The following is a 20,000-nucleotide window of genomic DNA, read 5'->3' as shown; positions in this document are numbered from 1 at the left end:
AGACTTGGTTGGTGGAGAAGGAAGCTATTTTTTTTTTCTTTATAAGAGCAACTATGAATCTCAGGAAACACACTCACGTAAATGATCTTTTGACTTAAGAATCTACTTAATCATCTTATCGTTATTTGTTAAAACAAACACACACACACACACACACACACACACACACACACACACACACACACACACACACACACACACACACACACACATACGCACAAAAAAAAATACATATGTTTCCTTCGATATCTAAAGCAAATTCTTCCCAAGCGCAATGTGAGTGAAAAATAAAAAAATTTCCAAAGTCGCGTGCCCAAATATTTAGACACAATGGCCATACGTAAATCATTCATCATCCATTGAAGTGTTGTCGCCACAAGGCCGCGCTGATTGGACGCATTCTATTCCCTTCGTGACAAAATAGTGCAATTACTGTGTCCGCTTCTCGATATATCCGGAAATCTTCTCTTTTTTTTTCCGCATCAAAATTATTGTTACTTTGACTGTCATTGGTGTGTGTGTGTGTGTGTGTGTGTGTGTGTGTGTGTGTGTGTGTGTGGCCATCTCATCTTGGCTTATCCACTTGGCAGGATGTTCACCTTGGCAAATAAATATGTACATTATTATTATTTCATTATTATTTTCATCATCATCTTCATCATCACTTATGCTGCGTTACTGTCGGGGACTGTCATCATCATCATAATTTGAGGTGTTGTTACGTTAACTGCCTTGAATGCACAGAATGCAAGAGTCTTTAACGTTGAAGCGTCCTCTTTGTTTCGTTTCATGGAAAAGTAAAGTTACATTTTCGTCCTCCAAAAATCTTTTAAAATTGGCCACGTCGTTAGTGTGTAAAGAGAAGGGCGGGGACAATCTTCTTGCTTTCCTGTCCCACCCTTGTACTTGTAGTTACGCAAGATTTTACGCTATATCCCAAATACTATCTCCTATCTGTCACGTAAATAGTCCTAATTAGATTTTTTTTTCATATTCTGGACTTCTCAAATAAATGTAAAATCGAAAAGTATTTGCAAGTAATATTTTTGCATTCTTTATATCTTTTTAGCTATTACTCTCTTCACGGAATCTTTAACGGGCTAGTATCCTTTCTCAAGTATGGAAACCAGATCAGCACAGTATGCTTCTAATGAGGAATGACCAGCGCAAAATATAACTCTGATATTACTTCGAGGTTTCTATGTAGTTTTAAGACTCAAACAATGAATAAAAAATTAAATGAATAAAAAATTACATAATATCTTTTGCCTCGATTTTTTTTTTTTTCTATCGGGAACTGATTCATTCTAAATAACGGTGTATAGAGAGCAGAAATAGTTAAGCCTCCTCCTCCTCCTCCTCTTCTCCTCCTCTTTTCTCCTCCTCCTCCTCCTCCTCCTCCTCCTCTTCTCTTCTTTCTCCTCTTCTCTTCTTTCTCCTCCTCCTCTTCTCTTCACCCCTCCTCCTCCTCCTCCTCCTCCTCCTCCTCCTCCTCCTCCTCCTCCTCCTCCTCCTCCTCCTCCTCCTCCTCCTCCTCCTTTCTGCTGATGTTGCTACTTATGCTCGTCCTTGTCTTCCTACTCCTCGTCCTTCTTCTGCTCCTCCTCTTCCTCCTCATCCTCCTCCTCCCCTAATTTGATATTGATTAATAAAACTCGTAGCTCATAAAAGTACAGTTTAACAGATATTAATTAATTTAGTTCGCTGCAAAGGAAGAAGAGACAATTAAGGGAATGGAAAGAGAACGAGGTACTGATTAGATTCCGGGAGATAAAACACAATCATTAGAGAGGAAGATGAAGCTCCGCAAATACGAGTGACTGGAATACATTGGAAAAAGGAAAATAGACTGGTAGATAACTGCATACGAAAAGAAATGTTAAACGTCACCAATAATTGATATGTGACTGGAATGCATAAGACATGGATAAAAATGCATCGGTAGGTTATCAAGTAAAAGGAATTGTTAAAACGCTGTGACTGAAATACATACGAAAAAGTATATTTATTGATAGATCATTAAGCAAAAAATAAATAAAAGTTAAACGCCCACAATTAGTAAATGTAATACGCAGAACATGCTTCTTTGTGTATGAAAATTAAATATTCATTAGCTCTAAAAATTTTATAATGAAAGATACAGTATAAAAGTTATTATTATTTACGAAAATGTACATGTGTCTGGAAAAAAAAAAGTGATAAAGAAGAGATTGTATGATGAAGAGGAGGAGAAGGAGGAGGAGGAGGAGGATAAGGAGGCGAAAGAGAAGGAGAAGAAAGAGAAAGAGGATGGAATAGAGGAAGGTGAAGTGGATGCAGAGCGAACAAAGAACAAGAGAAATTAAGGTAAATGTAAAAATGAAAATTGCTTCACAGGCATGAGGGTGGAGAGAGAGAGAGAGAGAGAGAGAGAGAGAGAGAGAGAGAGAGAGAGAGAGAGAGAGAGAGAGAGAGAGAGAGAGAGAATAATAGTGGAATGATAAATTAGGAAAGAGAGGGAAGGAAACCACTGAATATAAAGTGCATGACAATAATGATGATAATGGTGAAAATTGTTATTATTATTATTATTATTTTTATTATTATTATTATTATTATTATTATTATTATTATTATTATGTTCATCTTCATCGTCATTGATAGAAACATCTATAATAGTAATAATTGTGGTGGTGGTAGTCTCACCACCATCACTACCACCACCACTCGTCTCCCTTGCTTACCCTGTCTTCATGAATAGAATGAAAAAAAAAGTCCACTGAAAAGGAAATAATTATCTTTTATCTTCATCAATCCAAAAGATAATGGAATTTATGATCGAGTTACTCAAGTGAAAGGAAGGCTAAGAATATACCACAACCCACCTCACACACACACACACACACACACACACACACACACACACACACACACACACACACAGCAGTAGTAGTAGTAGTAATAGTAGTAGCAGTAGTAATAGTAGAAGTAGTAGTAATAAAAGCACTAGTAGTAATATTAATTGTGTACTGTCTAAAAGAAGATTACAATATAGTCATTGCACAGATTCATATTCCTATAATCAAGAACGAGACAGATTGACTATATTTGTAATTAAACAAAATACTACAGGCCATAATGATAATGAACAGGAGATACAGAAAACAAGCAACACAAGCCACACCGTTCAGATTACAAGCTGTTCTCTAAAATTGTGCATTTCTTAAGTCAAACAATTCTTGTAAGTATGAGATTCTTTTTGACATTTTTTTTTTTTGCAGTCTTTTTTGTTGCTTTTGACTAGAACACCTCTCGCATGAAAATAAATAAATAAATAAATCAAAATTCATACAAAATAAGACACCAAACAAATGTAAACCAACACATGAAACACGTAAAAAAAAAATATAAACAAATAAAATAAATAAATAAATAAAAAAAATACAGGAGACACAAAACCAGAAAACCTTCGTCATACACACACACACACACACACACACACACACACACACACACACACACACAGTACTTTCCTCTCCTCCCTCGCCAAGTGCACAATGCTGACTAGAGTGCTAAGCCTCCCCCAGGACAGACGGCGAGCGCTGAGTCCATGATCCTGGGGAAATGTGTTTTGGTCCCCCTATAGCGAACGTCTGAATTCCTGATTTCCCAAGGGTAGCGCGCGGCGTGTCCTCGTCCCCGGCCATCTCTGCTCCATATCGCCGCCATACATAAAGGCATCCTAAAGGGGACAACAGGAGGGATGATAGGGCGGTGCACTGATCTTTCAATGTGACTGCTCCTCTTCCTCCTGCTGCTGTTACTACTATTATCATTGCTACTACTACTACTACTACTACTACTACTACTACCACTACTTCTGCTTCTGCTTCTGCTTCTATTACTGGTACTGTTATTACTACTGCTGCTGTTATTACTACTACTGCTGCTGCTGCTGCTGCTGCTGCTGCTGCTGCTGTTGCTACTACTACTACTACTACTACTACTACTACTACTACTACTACTACTACTACTACTACTACTACTACTACCAACACTAATAATTAGAGGTACTACATTTCTTAGGATTGGTTCTGTCTGTCAACTATTTTTCCATCATAACTTTGCTTCTTGCAGAGAGAGAGAGAGAGAGAGAGAGAGAGAGAGAGAGAGAGAGAGAGAGAGAGAGAGAGAGAGAGAGAGAGAGAGAGAGAGAGGCTGCTTTCCACTAAATACTTTATCTCTCTCATTTTATATTGCCAACACCAACTTCTGATTCGTGTGAAACCTTAGAACAAACTAATAACTCGTTAATATTTAGAATTTTTTAAAATTGGCCAGTTAACATTGATGCATTAAGACTTAGAAGAAGCCGTTGTCATCTCTCAGTCTGTCTAGCCCGTAGCTCTACAAACGTTCCCTAAACGCATTATAATACTGACCTTTAGAAAAAATGGGTCTATTGAGTCTCCGCTTTCTTATGGTTGTAAACATTATATTGCTACTTCAACACTGTTATTTTTTTCATTACCCACAACACGCTCCTCTCTTGCATACATCGTTAAAATATTCATTCAGTAACCTCCCATTTAAAGTTGTAATAAGACATAACACATTTTTCAAAGAATCCCATTACTTTCATAATTATCGTAGTTATTGTTGATAATACATTACATTACATGATTATTATTGCGTTTGGACATGTAACAATACCATTACATATGTGCTTTAAAACTAGATTACTTTTATTATCACTTTTATTATTCTTGGTATGGAGAACAATTATTTTCTAGAAACTCATTACTTTAATTTTCACTGTCATTCTCGGCACTATGTTACGGTACTGTAATTGTGAACATGAACCCCAGCTAACAGTTTCTGGATTGCAGAGTAATAACGTTCTAGAAACCATCAATATCATTATCATTATTCTCATTACTACAATACTGTACTGTCTTACGTAACAGAGGAACGCTGCCTGGAGACTCTGCCGCAGCACAAACTCCGATCACAAGGGTCGCGGTGCCTTGTCGAGGCCCGGGGGACTTAGCAGACAGGAATAGTGTGTGATGAGCAACTTCACTGCCAGATTAGAGAGAGAGAGAGAGAGAGAGAGAGAGAGAGAGAGAGAGAGAGAGAGAGAGAGAGTCGTAATGTAGTGAGGGCCGCCTTGTGACGGTGCCGCTGTCTCTGTATTTCTTGACGGGGCCTCGAGAAATGCCGACCAGAACCTCTCGTCCTCTTATTTATGAGGCGAGACGGGGAAGAAGCTACTGGTGTTAGTGGTGGTGGTAGCGCAGATGATGATGGTGAAGTACTTATTTGTAGTGGTTGTAATAAATGGAAGTGATAATCTCTCTCTCTCTCTCTCTCTCTCTCTCTCTCTCTCTCTCTCTCTCTCTCTCTCTCTCTCTCTCTCTCTCTCTCTCTCTCTCTCTCTCTCTCTCTCTCTCTCTCTCTCTCTTTCACATATCACCGGAAAGTTAAATCCTTAAAGAAAGACTCCTCCTCCTCCTCCTCCTCCTCCGAATCGCCGAAGTATCTAAATGGACCAATCCCTGCGGGGCTCAGCGTGTCTCCAGGGCTCTCATTGGTGGATTGCACAACCATTCGCCCAACCAGGAAGCGTCACGGCCTCGTCTCTCTTCGATCGCCACATGCTTCCCGTCAATATGTGTGTGTGTGTGTGTGTGTGTGTGTGTGTGTGTGTGTGTGTGTGTGTGTGTGTGTGTAGAGGCCGAAGGGTGACAAGTATTAAAAAATATCCTTTTTTTTTTTTTTCTTCGGGGAACGACCTCTGGAACAAGAAAATAATGGAGAAAGAGATACAAGATTAAAAAAATGTGAAGACACGAAAGTTATATTAAAATTTATTATAGATTCCCTACATTTTTTTTACTAGTATATTTATGAAAATCTACAGTGTTCGTCCTTTTTATTATTTGAAGACTAAAGACCCACGAAACTTCTTTACATCAACTTTGAATCGGTTGCATACTCGTTTATTTAAGCTCACAGAGGAGGAGGAGGAGGAGGAGGAGGAGGAGGAGGAGAAGGAGGAGTACGACGACGACGACGACAAAGTAAAAGATATAGAGGAGGAATAAAAGGACCAGAAAGAAGAGGAAGAGGAAAAGGAGGAAGAGAATGAAGAGAACCTGGAAGAGGAGAGTCTGGAGTAAGAGAAAAGGAGGACGTGAAAAAGAAGAGGCCATTAATGATAATAATGGCACCTTTAATACATAGAAATCTCATAAATAATTTTCTTTCTCCCTCTTGTTTCTGTTTCTCCTCCCCTTCAGCTCCCCTCCTTAACTTGAGGGCATCCGTCACGTGACCTGAGCTTCAGGTCACCACTCTTTCCATGTTCCAGCTTCTCTCCCTTATAGTACTCTTTGTTCTCTCCAGATTCTTTTTCCCCCATTCTCTTTCCCTATTATTTCTCTTCCTCCTCCTTATTTTTCTTTTCATTGCTTTCGTTTTATCTATTTAGGAATTTTTCTTGTTTTTGCTACATTTTCTTCACTTTCTTCCTTCCCTAGTCCATCTTCTAATTATTTCCATTTCCTTGCCATGTTTTCCTTTACAATATCTTCATTTCATCTAAGTCTGTCTTTTCCTTTTTCTTTCTCTTCGTCTTTCTTTTCCTTTTCAGCTATTTTTCTTAATGTATTTATTTTCTCCTCTTTCTTCTTGTTCTTACTCTTTTTTGTTTTGTTTTGCTTAATTCCTTCCACTTCAATCTTTCCTCGGTTTCGCTTTTCTTTCCTATCTGTCTTTTATATCTTATTCCTTCTCTTCCTGATATCTTTTCCGTTTTTTCTTCCTCCCTTTTCCCATTTTTCCTTTATTCTTTTCCTCATCTATATTGTCGCATTTTTATCATCTGTTGCAATTATTATTACTTTTTCCTATCTTTGTTCCCTTGTTATTATCTCGTTATTACCTCTTTCTCGTTATTATTGCTTCCTCTTTATTACTTCTCTTTTCAGTTTTCTTTTTCTCGTGTTTAACATTTTTTTTTTATTCTTGTTCTTTTTCGTCGTAGTCGTCGTCGACTTTTTCCTTCTCCTTTGGATTATATTTTGCCTGTCGATCAAAAGTATCACAGGGCCATTCTCTCTTCTCTCTCTCTCTCTCTCTCTCTCTCTCTCTCTCTCTCTCTCTCTCTCTCTCTCTCTCTCTCTCTCTCTCTCTCTCTCTCTCTCTCTCTCTCTCTCTCTCTCTCTCTCTCTCTCTCTCTGTCTCTGTCTCCATCCTTGTGTTTCATCGAGGAGGAAAACAGATTACTGAATACAAGAAGAGACTCGTTAGGTGTTCACTTTTTTTCTCGTTTCTTTTACTTTTCAGGGATTTCCTTAATATTGACATAGCATTTGTTTCTTAAGTAATAGTGTATGAGTCTGCATTTTATAAGCTTTCGAGTGTCATTCCTTAGTTCGAATAATACCTCAACAAGTAATATGCACTGTCATTAAGAAGACGACCCATGGTAACCTGATTAATTACCTATATGCCCTTTGAAAGTAGCCTTAAGGAGAGCATATATAAGATCTTGCTGTATCATATTGTATCGTGTATGAATATTAAGAGCTGCAGTGTAAGTCAGGGAAGTCATCATGGCGGGTGCATCCAGGTCTTCTAACCCCCTTCCTCTCCTCGCGTCCCAAGTTGAGTGCCGCAGGGATCGGTCCTTGGCCCAGTATTGTTTACAGTTTATGGAAATTATGTTGATGTAGCGCCGAATAACTCTCTGAGCTGCCCAAACTTTGCCGCCAGACTTATTTAGTGCACACCGGCTCGTTGGGAAAGAGGGAGAGGGAGACAGAGAGAGAGAGAGAGTGGTGTTGTTATTGTTTGTTTTTTATTATGTTTATTATTTTGTTATTGATTGCTTCGAGCTACAAATTTCAAGTCATTAATAGTGAGTTATTGGTGCTTCAGTTGATGATTCATGGGCAGAACCAATATGGTGGTATTGTTTATTTTAGTGTTGTTATTGATGGTGTTCATGTTTTCCTTTTTTTCTTTCTTTCTTTCTTTCTTCTTTTCTGTTCTTTTTTTTGTTTACTTCCCTTTATTACTCTAGTTACTAGGTATAAAGGTAATCAAATAACTTCTATGTTGATATCATCGGAGACCAATCATAAAAGAACCAAGGCGACAGTTGTAGTTCAATCATTTCCCGGTGTGCGATTTTCGTTAATTTATTAATTTATTAAAATTTTAATAAATGATACAAGAAATAAGAGTATCAAATATTTAACGAATTCCTTAACGCTAAGTGAGTTTCAAAGTATATTGATTTAATATTGGTCACCTGATCCATAACACAACACAACCACGCGCACGCACGCACGCACGCACGCACGCACGTACGTACACAAAAAAAAATCACAAAGATGGATGTTGATTTCATAAAGAACATAAGAACATAAGAAATAAGGGAAGCTGCAAGAAGCGACCAGGCTTACACGTGGCAGTCCCTGTATGAAACACTCCTACCTATTTCCATCTGTTATCCCCATCCATAAACTTGTCTAATCTTCTCTTAAAGCTCTCTAGTGTCCTGGCACTAACTACATGATTACTGAGTCCGTTCCACTCATCTACCACTCTATTTGAGAACCAATTTTTTCCTATCTCCTTCCTAAACCTAAATTTTTCAAGCTTGAACCCGTTATTTTTTGTTCTACCTTGGTTGCTGATCCTAAGAATTTTGCTTACATCTCCCTTGTTATAACCCTTATACCACTTAAAGACTTCTATCAGGTCCCCTCTTAACCTAACTCTTAACCCCTCTTAAAGCCTCTGACCAAGTTATTTACTGTATTATTTGCAAGATTAAACGTGATTACAATAATACAGGAAGCTTTACCGCAAATTGACCTGACTCTTGCATTCATCCACAAAAGCATCGCAACAGAAAACACTATGTAGGTGAATGAGAATATTAGAGTGTACCAACGATTTAATACAGAAAGAAATGGAGAAATCTGAAACTTCAAAGTAATACAAAGCTATTTTAATTCAAGTTCCCTTTGAGAGAAAGAGAAATGCATGAAAGGTTAATCTTGGTCACATTTCCATATTACTAAAAAAATCATTCAGCAAAAATACTGTACTGTGAGGGAACGGAATAAACTGTAGTAGTGTCATACAATTAATTCATGAAAAATGTAAGAGCAGGTTGACCTTTCGTTCTTAGCTAGAGACATTCGTGTGGTGCTAGAGACAGTCACTCGTGCAGCAAAGATTATGGGATTAGGGGCGAGACACGAAGGTTGTGTAGTGTGCAATTGTGTCCAGATATGTTTGCATGGGTTAGTTTCATTCTCTCTCTCTCTCTCTCTCTCTCTCTCTCTCTCTCTCTCTCTCTCTCTCTCTCTCTCTCTCTCTCTCTCTCTCTCTCTCTCTCTCTCTCTCTCTCTCTCTCTCTCTCTCTCTCTCTCTCTCTCTCTCTCTCTCTCTCTCTCTGGACCGATCTTGTTAACTAGTTGTGAAAAGTAATCTCATGAGCATCTTTGCCTTTTGTTCAAGAGTTCCCTTTACTTTGATTAAAAGAAGAGGAGGAGAGAAGAAAAATGTCAGATAGAAGAAGAAAGGAATCTTCACTGCTCGTCACATTTTTTTTTTTTTTCTGTATATTCACTTGGATGTATATAAACGTGTATCCCTTTTTTTCCTATCTCCCTTAATTGTTTCCACTCTAAGACGCGGATCAAAGCTTTCCTCCCAGTAATTCTTTCCAGCATTTTTTTCTTCTCTCTTCTTCGTCCAGCAAGTGACACGTGCCTGTTATCTCTGTAGCTCCGGGGACACACTTTATTTAAGACACTACTAGGGCACTTCAGGACACACTAGATAACAGGACACTCTGGAGCCACGCCAGGACACGCCAGAACAACATTATGGACCAGAAAAGTTCGGGATCGTGCGGGTGAGGGGGACGCGCACCAGGTTGGGTGGTAGCCGTTCTAAATTAGGAGGACAGGATGCCTTGGGTTTTGCCAGGAATTCAGAAAGAGATAGAGAGAGAGGTTGTGGAAAGAAAGGGATGTGGAGAACGCTGGGCGCGCGAGCTCACACACTCACACACACACACACACACACACACACACACACAGACACACACACACACACACACACACACACACACACACACAGCAAAGGTTCCTACATAGCAGTATAGAAATGTAAACTGGGTTAGAGGAAATGAAAGAGAGGTGATGAAAGAGATAAAGTGTACATCAAATAAAAGAAGTGCTTGTGAAAATGTAGCAGATGATTATTTTGTTAGATTCACTGACTGGATTCTATGATTGCAATGAAGTAAATAAACACACACACACACACACACACACACACACACACACACACACACACACACACACACACACACACACACACACACACACACACACACACACACACCGCTATGAATAAGCCCGTGACCGATAGTTTTATCATTATCGATTCTCAGTATCTTGTGAAGGATTACGGTCCGGTCAGTGCCCCGGCGTGTCCTCATCCTGGCTACGTCTCTTCCGGCACGTCCCTTCCTACTTCCTCTTCACCCGCGGATGCAAGTTATCATTTCAGTCCATTTAGGACACGTGCTCTTGTACTCGAAGTCCGGCACGGTATTAATAATTCTTTTTTAATTGCAGTGTAAATCAATTTTTTTTTCTCTTTTTTTTCTCAAGAAGTAATAGTAATATGGAGATAAAAAGGATCTGGTTCTGAAAGTGGTGACTCGGTAATTAGGTTGTTAGTGTCGAATTGGTAGGGTGCTTTAAAAGATTAGACAACTGTACAGATAGGGATGGTAGTTAGAAATAAATAAGCATCTTTTTATTCAGGGAATGCCACGTCTAGACTTAAAGGCTTCTTGCAACTTATCTTCTTGTCCTATTTTGTTGTGTAATGTTACAATGTCCAGTGAATTCCATGTCTATAAATGGGACATAAATTAATATATGGAGTAATTAAGTTATTTATATAAAGATTCTATATTTGTATTGAAAATATCACAAAGACCGACGAAAATTTCGGATATCGGAAATATTTGACTACACAATGGCATCACTTCTTCTGACAACTGTACGTCCTATTTTGTTTACTTTTTCATGGTATAGTAATGATGAAATGACATGGATTTACTTTCATTTAATATCAATAGTGCTGAATGAGAGTGACGCATCAATCATGTTTTACATATTAATTGGAACGGTCAGCGTGTTTGTAAAATAGTTCGCCTGAAAATTATGTGAATCTTTATGAAAGGTAATTTTCGTTTCATTGTTGTACGTACCTTGAATAATTTTACTCATATGTTGAAATTGTTTGGTGCCTTGTGGGTGAAGTGTGATGGTGAGCGGTGAGAAAATTGACCGATTGACTGATTGATTGATTGATTGACTGATTGAGTGATGACTGGATGGATGCAAGGATTGGTTTGTGATTAACTGAATGATTGACTGAATGACTGCTAATTGTTTTCTTGATGAACGGATAGATTGATGGATTAGTTTATGTGATTTACTGCCTACCTGCCTGCCTGCCTGCCTGCCTGCCTGAATTTTTGACTGACTGACTAATTGATTGGTTAATTGATGTAAAGCGCGACATTGTGGATAGGAGTGGTGAGAAATAACTGCTGCGGATCATCCTTTAACCCATCAGTATGCTTCCCACAAATTGTTTACAGCTTTCAACACTGAAACGTAATTTACATTGGCATTACACGAGCAGATGTTTGGTGTTTGGTGGCGGCAGCGCGGTCAACATTCAAGTGCAATACCTTATGCGTGACGTACGTGTTGGGGCTGACGTGTGTGAGGACGTGCACCATTGTAGTCACGTTGTGTTTACTGTGGAGTTGTGTTATGATATTTTCTTGGTTCATCCGTCATTGTTGATTATGTTGGCTAGCTAAAGTGAGTACCAGAAAATAAAAAAATTTCGCTTTTTTTTTTTTTTTTCTTTGTTAGTAATATAATATATTCTTGGTACTTCCGTTCTGAGTGTTTAATATAATGCTAACTAAAGAGGATATCAGAACAAAATTGTCTTGTTTACTGTTGTTGTATTAGCATTACTTTTTTCTTAATAGATTCGTCAGTCAGTATAAGACACAATGGCAAACTAAAGACGATTCATAAAGAAAAAATAAACGAATAATTTTGCACTTTTCAGTACGACGAGTGATGCATTTTCACTACAGTGGCATCTATACATTAAAACATAGTCATCCATGAAATATGCATATAAATTATTAATCACATTATGTAAATAAACAAACATGACCAATATTTTGAATTTTCTTATTGTTACTATTTTTCATCCGGTAAAAAACGACTGAAAGACAAAAATAATAATGAAAACTACTCAATTTTCGTTTAACCTAAACTGAATCCCTCGACAATATCCGTATTTTCTGTCCTCTTTTGTCTTCAGTCTCTATGGCTTGTTTGTGTCTGCTTCTTGCATACGCCAGCCGTGTGAGTCTGGTGGCTTAGTGTGGTGATCGTGTGTGTGTCCTTGTGTGCATCCTCGCCTTCGTTTCTCTCTCTCTCTCTCTCTCTCTCTCTCTCTCTCTCTCTCTCTCTCTCTCTCTCTCTCTCTCTCTCTCTCTCTCTCTCTCTCTCTCTCTCTCTCTCTCTCTCTCTCTCTCTCTCTCTCTCCGGTGTTTGGAAGGTCAGAAGCTTGTTTTGCTCCCTGTAAGTAAATGCAATGTATATAAAGGAAACATTTGATCACAATATTTTCTGGGCATCTTTATCCTCCCATGCATATTAACCCGGAAGTTGGTGAAAATGTGCTCTGGTGAGGGGTTAATCTTGAATCCTTTTATTAAAATGCGCAGCCTTCCAATCTAACTTTCTCTGGTCTTCTCTTCCTCCTCATCTTTCTCCTCTTCCACCTCCTCCATCTTCTCTCATCCTTCATCACACTGCTTCTTCGTTTTGCGCTTCTCCTCCTATTCCTTTTTCCACTTCTGCCTCCACTTCCTCTTCTGTCTCCTCCTCCTCCTCCTCCTCCTCCTCCTCCTCCTCCTCCTCCTCGTTCTCCTTTCATATCCATCCGACTTCGTTTTCTTTCCTGCCCTTGATTTGTTGTGATGTCTTATTTCAATATTATTGCAACATGACTCTCTCTCTCTCTCTCTCTCTCTCTCTCTCTCTCTCTCTCTCTCTCTTCTCTCTCTCTCTCTCTCTCTCTCTCTCTCTCTCTCTCTCTCTCTCTCTCTCTCTCTCTCTCTCTCTCTCGTTTTTTTTTTTTCCTTTTATTTGGAATTTTATTTTTCAAGTTATTCTTTATTGTCACCATACGAGTTGATTTTTTCTTTTTTCTATGTACATATTCTGTGTACCAGTCACTTTCAGTTCAGCTTTGTTTCTTTATTCTAGTTTTCTTCTTTCCTTTCCTTCCTGCACGACAGACCATCCTTCGGCAACCATATTTTACTGACCTACTGTGATATAACTCAGAACCATTTATTTTCCCCTTGGCACTCACGGTTTTCTTTCTTTTCCTCTTTCCTTTTTTCACTCTTGTTTTTTTTTCTTTGGTCTTTCGTTTCTTTTCGATTTTGTTTTTTTTTGTTTTTTTTATATTTTCATCTTCGTATACCTCCTCCTCTTCCTCTTTCTTTTTCTCGTTAGCTCGACCTCGGGAAGATGCTCGTAAACAACAGTGAAGAAAAGAAAAAAAACTCCATCCTTTAATCCTTGCATGTGATGGGTGTATGTGATGGTTGGAACCCTTGCTCGTGCCTCAGCCAATGGACTTTCCTTGATCAGTGACCCTTCGGTTGACCTTTTTAAATAACCAGTAGAGATAACTTTCTTTCTCGTGTCTCAGCCAATGAACTTTTTTTTTATCAGTGACCCTTCGGTTGACCTTTTTAAATAACGGGGTAGAGTTTACTTTCTTTCTTTTATTAAAATGTGCTGATTGTTCTGTTACTTACTCGCTAGGTTGAAAACAGTCTAAAGGGAGAAGCAGCTATATGGACTAATGCGTTTAATACTTTCAAGGGATGTAGTTAAATGGAATGCCTTGCTGAACATCTAAAACTTTTATGTACTGGTGTGTTGAGTAACGAATTCAAGTTAGATAAAAAAAATAAATAAATAAATAAATAAGTAAAAAGATTAAAAAAAAAAACTCTGAATAAGGAGCTGAGAATAAATGGATTCTTAAAGTGATTGTCAGATGAGTGGAATAGGCTCAGTAATATTTATTTTTTTTTTTTTTGTGCCTAAGGAACTAATGAAGATCAGATAAATTTGAGGATAGGAATGATAGAAATAAGTAGATAGGTTTCTTACAGGGATTGCCACATTTAGGCCTCCTAGTTTCCTACTGTTTTCCATGTGTTTTTTTTTTTTTTTTATATTCATTTACATTGTAAACAGACTGGTGGATTTACATCTTCAAGTTGAATTGACTAGTGTTCTTATCATCTAAATGTAAAATAGATTTGTTTGTTGAACATCTAAACGTTAAGCGCAGTGGTGTGTTGAGCTCCTACAGGTTTCATAGGCAGGTGTGTTCTGCAACTGAAAGAATTTAACACTCCATTTAGATTGACATTCTCGGGTTGTTAACTTTATTTTACGTAGTTCAATGCATTTCAGCACTACGCTTATGTTTCCCTTTCATGATGTCACTCAAACTATTTAACGACAAACAGTAAATTTAGCTGTGTTTATATTAAGTAGTAGTTGTGCGTGTTATTGTTCCTGTTTCCTGTTCCTCTCGTCAATGTAGTTGTCACTTGCCATCACTACTGTCATTATTTTTCCACACGCTTCACGTTCATTGTACAGTTTCATTATGAATTCTATGGCCCATGTGTTTCCCTTATTATCCTTTGAAAGCATCGTTTGAAACAATTGACATATAAATTGAATTCTCTCTCTTTATTTATTTTTTTTTTTACAACTCACAGGTAATGAATATTTGAGAGAGAGAGAGAGAGAGAGAGAGAGAGAGAGAGAGAGAGAGAGAGAGAGAGAGAGAGAGAGAGAGAGAGAGAGAGAGAGAGAGAGAGAGAGAGAGAGAGAGAGAGAGAGAGAGAGAGAGAGAAAAAAAATTTCATTTACACATACAAAGATAGACGTTACATTTTTCGATGATTATTTATTTTGTGTAATAATTGTCATATCTATTATTTAGCACTTACACTTTTTTTTCAAACCTTTTGCAATTTTATGTTAAACCTTTTGCAATATGTTGTTATTTTATCATGTCTGTGACGCGAACGTTTTCCAACATTCCACCATTTCAGTTCTTTTTACATTGGCAATTCATTCCGTATTACGCTCATGGCATTAATTATCTTTATATAATTACAGATGTCATTAATATTTTCATTATATTCATTGTTTTATATTATTGTTATTATATTTTTTTACTGTAACGAGACAGACAGTTCGATCGCCATTAAGTGTGTGTGTGTGTGTGTGTGTGTGTGTGTGTGTGGGTATGTGCGTGTGCAAGAGAGAGAGAGAGAGAGGAGAGAGAGACGAGAGAGAGAGAGAGAGAGAGAGAGAGCTAGTGTGTCTTGAAAACGACCACCGCGGGAAGGCAGGGTAGGAGAAGGAACACAGGTATTAAATCGCTCGGGAATGATGGCAGATGGCGACACCTCCGACCCCCTCACGGCGCTTTATCGCTCCTCGGTGGCGAAACTGAGGGAGGATTTATTCATGATCGGTCGCGAGTGTGCTTGATTCCTCCCTGTTACGTGGATAAGGGGCGAGACTTGGGGAGCGGGAAGTACCTGGAAGGGTGTGTTTGGGAGGGAAGACATTGTTACGTAGACGAAGAGGAGTGAGGAAGGAGAAAGAGAAGAGGGAAGGGGAGAGGTGTAGACAGGGGTGGGGGTGGATGTTGAGAGGGACAAGAAAGAAATGCCATGTTTGATGAAGGATGATTCGTAAATGGCGGAGAAGAACGAGAGATAATATGTTACCACCTTTATGCCTTAATATAGTTCCGATATTACTTGAAATATTGTTACATGTCAGAAATATATTACTAATTTGCTCGAGTATATCGTTTAAAACAACACAGCTAATGCTTGTTTTGTTTTTTTTGCAAATTGTCATCATCCACACGTTTTTCTTTCCTTTGCAGGTATGGCAACAATCTGCATCACACCTGCTCTCCTACAAAAGTAATAAACCAACCTACAAAGTGTGAGTAATATGTATTATTTAGTACTGATTTATCAAGATTTCCAGTAATTTATCACAAGAATATTAATTTGCTTTAATTTCAGAATAGCAGGCTTGAATGACACCACGATCAACACTTTCACTGGAAAAGTAACATTTCACAACACTAACGACGAAGTGTAAAATATGTACACGCATCCTCAACTTGTAATTTTCTCGTTAGCATAGCATTTAGAGGTGGCTGAAAAAGGAAATGTCTCGGAAAAGTTTGTGAATAAGTAACAAGCTGCTAAACATACGAATTATATATCTGTAAGTGTACCATTTTCAGCACATGATATAGTTCAATCTATCAGAAGTTTTTGATGCTCATTAATTACATAGTGAACAAAATACATATATTGGCAGTGCATGGGAGGAAAGCTTGCGTGGGTTGTGGCAGTAGAGGCAGTAAAATGCGATATTTTGACCAGAGGTATGAGGGGGAATGGCGAGAGAGGAATGGAAGTGTGTTGAAGGAAGTGAAAAATAAATTGAGAGGCAGCAATGAAGTAGATAGTGTGGGGTGTAAAGGTGTGTCTGATGTGATATTCTTGAAATGGTGTGGTGCTTAATATTAGATGTAATGATGTTAGTGGTGATGTTGGCGATGGTGGTGATGGTAGCAGTGGTAACTGTGGTTGGTTCTGCATTTGCGTTTAATAAGAACTCTGGAGGTAGTGGTGGTGCAATGTGGAGTAAGTGTGGTGGTGGTGGTGGTGGTGGTGGTGGTGATGCAATGTAGAGTAAGTGTGGTGGTGATGGTGGTGGTTATCATTGGTAATGGAAATGGAGGTGTAACGTGTTATTAAAAAAATATGATAACAAAAGAGACAGTTATATTGGTAAGAATGTTATTATTATTATTATTATTATTATTATTATTATTATTATTATTATTATTATTATTATTATTATTATTACTATTATTATTATTACCACTTTTATCTTATTATACAGAATGTACCCAACTTAATGCACAATTAAAAACTCATTACTAGCTTCATAAAAACTCGTAATTCACACACACACACACACACACACACACACACACACACACACACACACACACACACACACACACACACACACACACACACACACACACACAAATACACACACACACACACACTGACCTCAATCCTTTCCATATTTATCTTACAGAAGCGACTTTTAATATAAGAAGGCCGCTATCTCTCTCTCTCTCTCTCTCTCTCTCTCTCTCTCTCTCTCTCTCTCTCTCTCTCTCTCTCTCTCTCTCTCTCTCTCTCTCTCTCTCTCTCTCTCTCTCTCTTACTCCTGACTCTTTATTTTGTTGACAGAACGTCCCTGGCATGGCCGCACCTCACCCTAATAACACCAACCGCGTTTTGAGATTGGGGTCAGAGAGAGAGAGAGAGAGAGAGAGAGAGAGAGAGACGCATGTGCAACTCCCCCTCCCACACACTCACATTCCAAAAGACAGAAAATATCAGAGTAATTAAAGAAAAACAACAATGGATATAATAGTAATGTTTTAGTAATGAAGTGGGCGATTGGAAAAAAAAAGACGAAATGAAAGTACGTGCGTGGGGAGAAAGAAAACATGCGGGGAGATTGGGTCGGAGTTGCAGGAAAAGAGGAAGGGAATGGTGTACTTAATAATGGGAAAGGGGAATAGAAAGAAGAGGGAAAGGGAAACTATGCTCTCTTGTCGTATTGTTATGTTCACCTGCATTTTTAGTGTCACTGTTTCCAATCCTTTCGAATTTTGATTTACCTAAGTTTTCCTCGAGAGAGAGAGAGAGAGAGAGAGAGAGAGAGAGAGAGAGAAGAGAGAGAGAGAGAGAGAGAGAGAGAGAGAGAGATTTTCGTTGTATTGTTTTAAATATTTGAATATTCATAAAACATTTTGGGAAGATTAACTGTGAAATAGATGTATATGTGTTAAGATAACGTATCCGGTGCCTGAAAATATGCATTGAATAAAGGTAAAACGTTGAGACCTTAATGGTGGTTCAGTTCGTTCCATCTGATGAATGAGACTTTCCTTGAATTGTCGAAGTGTTGTGAAATATACTAATGCAAAGTAAAGCTCACCCAAAATTGTAAGGGTATTGGAGTGGCTGAAGCAGACTCTAGTTGGTGTTATTTGAATGTGGTCATAGTAAGTTAAATGTTACATGCAATTTCCGTAGAGTAATTTTCGAGTTGAAAGAAATTTGCAGTTGTCTTGTAAAATTCTATGGATAAGTGACCAAATGTTTCAATTATTAGCTACGAACATTGCTTTTGATTTATATAACTATGGGTGGCGTTATTTGGATCAAAGGTCATAGTTTGTGAAATATTAAAATCATAAGGCGTAGAATTTTATCGAATTGAAATAACATTTTCCTCCTTTATACAAATGGTAGAAAATTGCCTACGCCTTCATTTTCTGTTACCTATGGACATTACTTTTCATGCAATATCTGCACCAAAAAACGTGCTACCATAATATAATACTCTCATAACCTTGGAAATATGTGTTCTTAAGTTACGTTAGCATAATTTCAAGTAACTCGTGTTGAAATGTACTGAATACGAGTGAAGCTTTCATCGTTGATCCTTTATTTTTTACTTGCTTTCATGTGTCTCGTATATACTTCACTTGATCTAAATGTTTTCACTTTTAAGGTAATGTTTCACTTGCTGCTTTTCGAGAATTCCCAGCGCGTGGTACAAAGTGAAGGATGAAGTTACTTTTTTCATGGATTCCTCTATTCTCACTGTTCCTTGTGCTCCTCGTATACGATCGTTATGGCCATATGTTTTTCCTTTCTTCTTTTATTTTATTTATTTATTTATATTTTTTTCTTTACTGAGTACAAGTTTAATTCATTTTGTATCGATGTATTGCTGCAATTTTACGATCACTTTCTCGAAGTATAACATGGAGCAGGACACGTGTAAAGGAATGTGAAAATATTACTGAAGCTTGTGTTTATTCATTCATTTATTTATTTTTGGTTGCATTCTCTTTTGCATTCTAAACACAGGCATTCTTAAGGCGGATTACAAATGGCTTATTCTGCTGGAAGAATATCGTCGGGAGTAGTAGCAGCGGAAGTAGCAGTAGCAGTAGTAGTAGTAGTAGTAGTTGTAGTAGTAGTAGTTGTAGTAGTAGTAGTAGTAGGCAGTAGTAGTAGTAATGATAAAATAATAGCAATAATGATAGTATTAATAGTGATGACAATGATAACAATAATAATAATAATAATAATAATAATAATAATAATAATAATAATAATAATAATAATAATAATAGAAGTAGTAGTAATAATCATACCGGATCACCGTTCTATATCACTGTGTGCTTTACAATTCGAGGATTCATCTGTAATCACCAGCATGACATAATAGCAGCGCACATGTAATTATGCCAACGTGAATGAGTGAATCTCCCGGCGAGGCGATGTATTCACGCCCCGCCTGCTGAGAATTACGTACCTTTGAAAGAGTCCGCTCGCTCATCATTTATTACTTTATCGAAAGGATATCACACGTTAATTCCTTTTGATTTTACTTTTTGGCCACTGCTACCACCAGCATTACCACAACTATCGGTACCATTACAATACTAACTCTGCATTTAAAAGCCACTGACATCACTTACATTATCGACTCTATTGTTACCATCTTTAACTGCCATTTTGTGCCGACTTTCCATTAACGACAATGCCATGATCTACTTCATCAGAACTAAATTTATCAAATATTACCATCTATAAGAGGTAACTTTATGAACAATACCGTTTTCTATTTTAATGG

The 20,000-nt window shown here is 37.9% G+C and overlaps 1 protein-coding gene across 6 annotated transcripts in view; it reads left to right on the top strand.

The window, feature by feature from the left end:
* The window catches only part of LOC135093210 (agrin-like), a 503,425-nt gene that overhangs the window by 235,049 nt on the left and 248,376 nt on the right, over positions 1–20,000 (top strand). For all 6 annotated transcript variants that reach the window (XM_063992187.1, XM_063992185.1, XM_063992186.1 and 3 more), the window contains one exon: positions 16,129–16,190. The gene's annotated coding sequence lies outside the window, so the exon portion shown is untranslated. The remainder of the gene's footprint in view (positions 1–16,128; positions 16,191–20,000) is intronic.

Source organism: Scylla paramamosain, chromosome 42 (genome assembly GCF_035594125.1).
Source record: "Scylla paramamosain isolate STU-SP2022 chromosome 42, ASM3559412v1, whole genome shotgun sequence".
Classification (NCBI taxonomy): domain Eukaryota; kingdom Metazoa; phylum Arthropoda; class Malacostraca; order Decapoda; family Portunidae; genus Scylla; species Scylla paramamosain.
The sequence above is the reverse complement of the archived record's forward strand: the minus strand, read 5'-3'. Positions and strand labels throughout refer to the sequence as shown.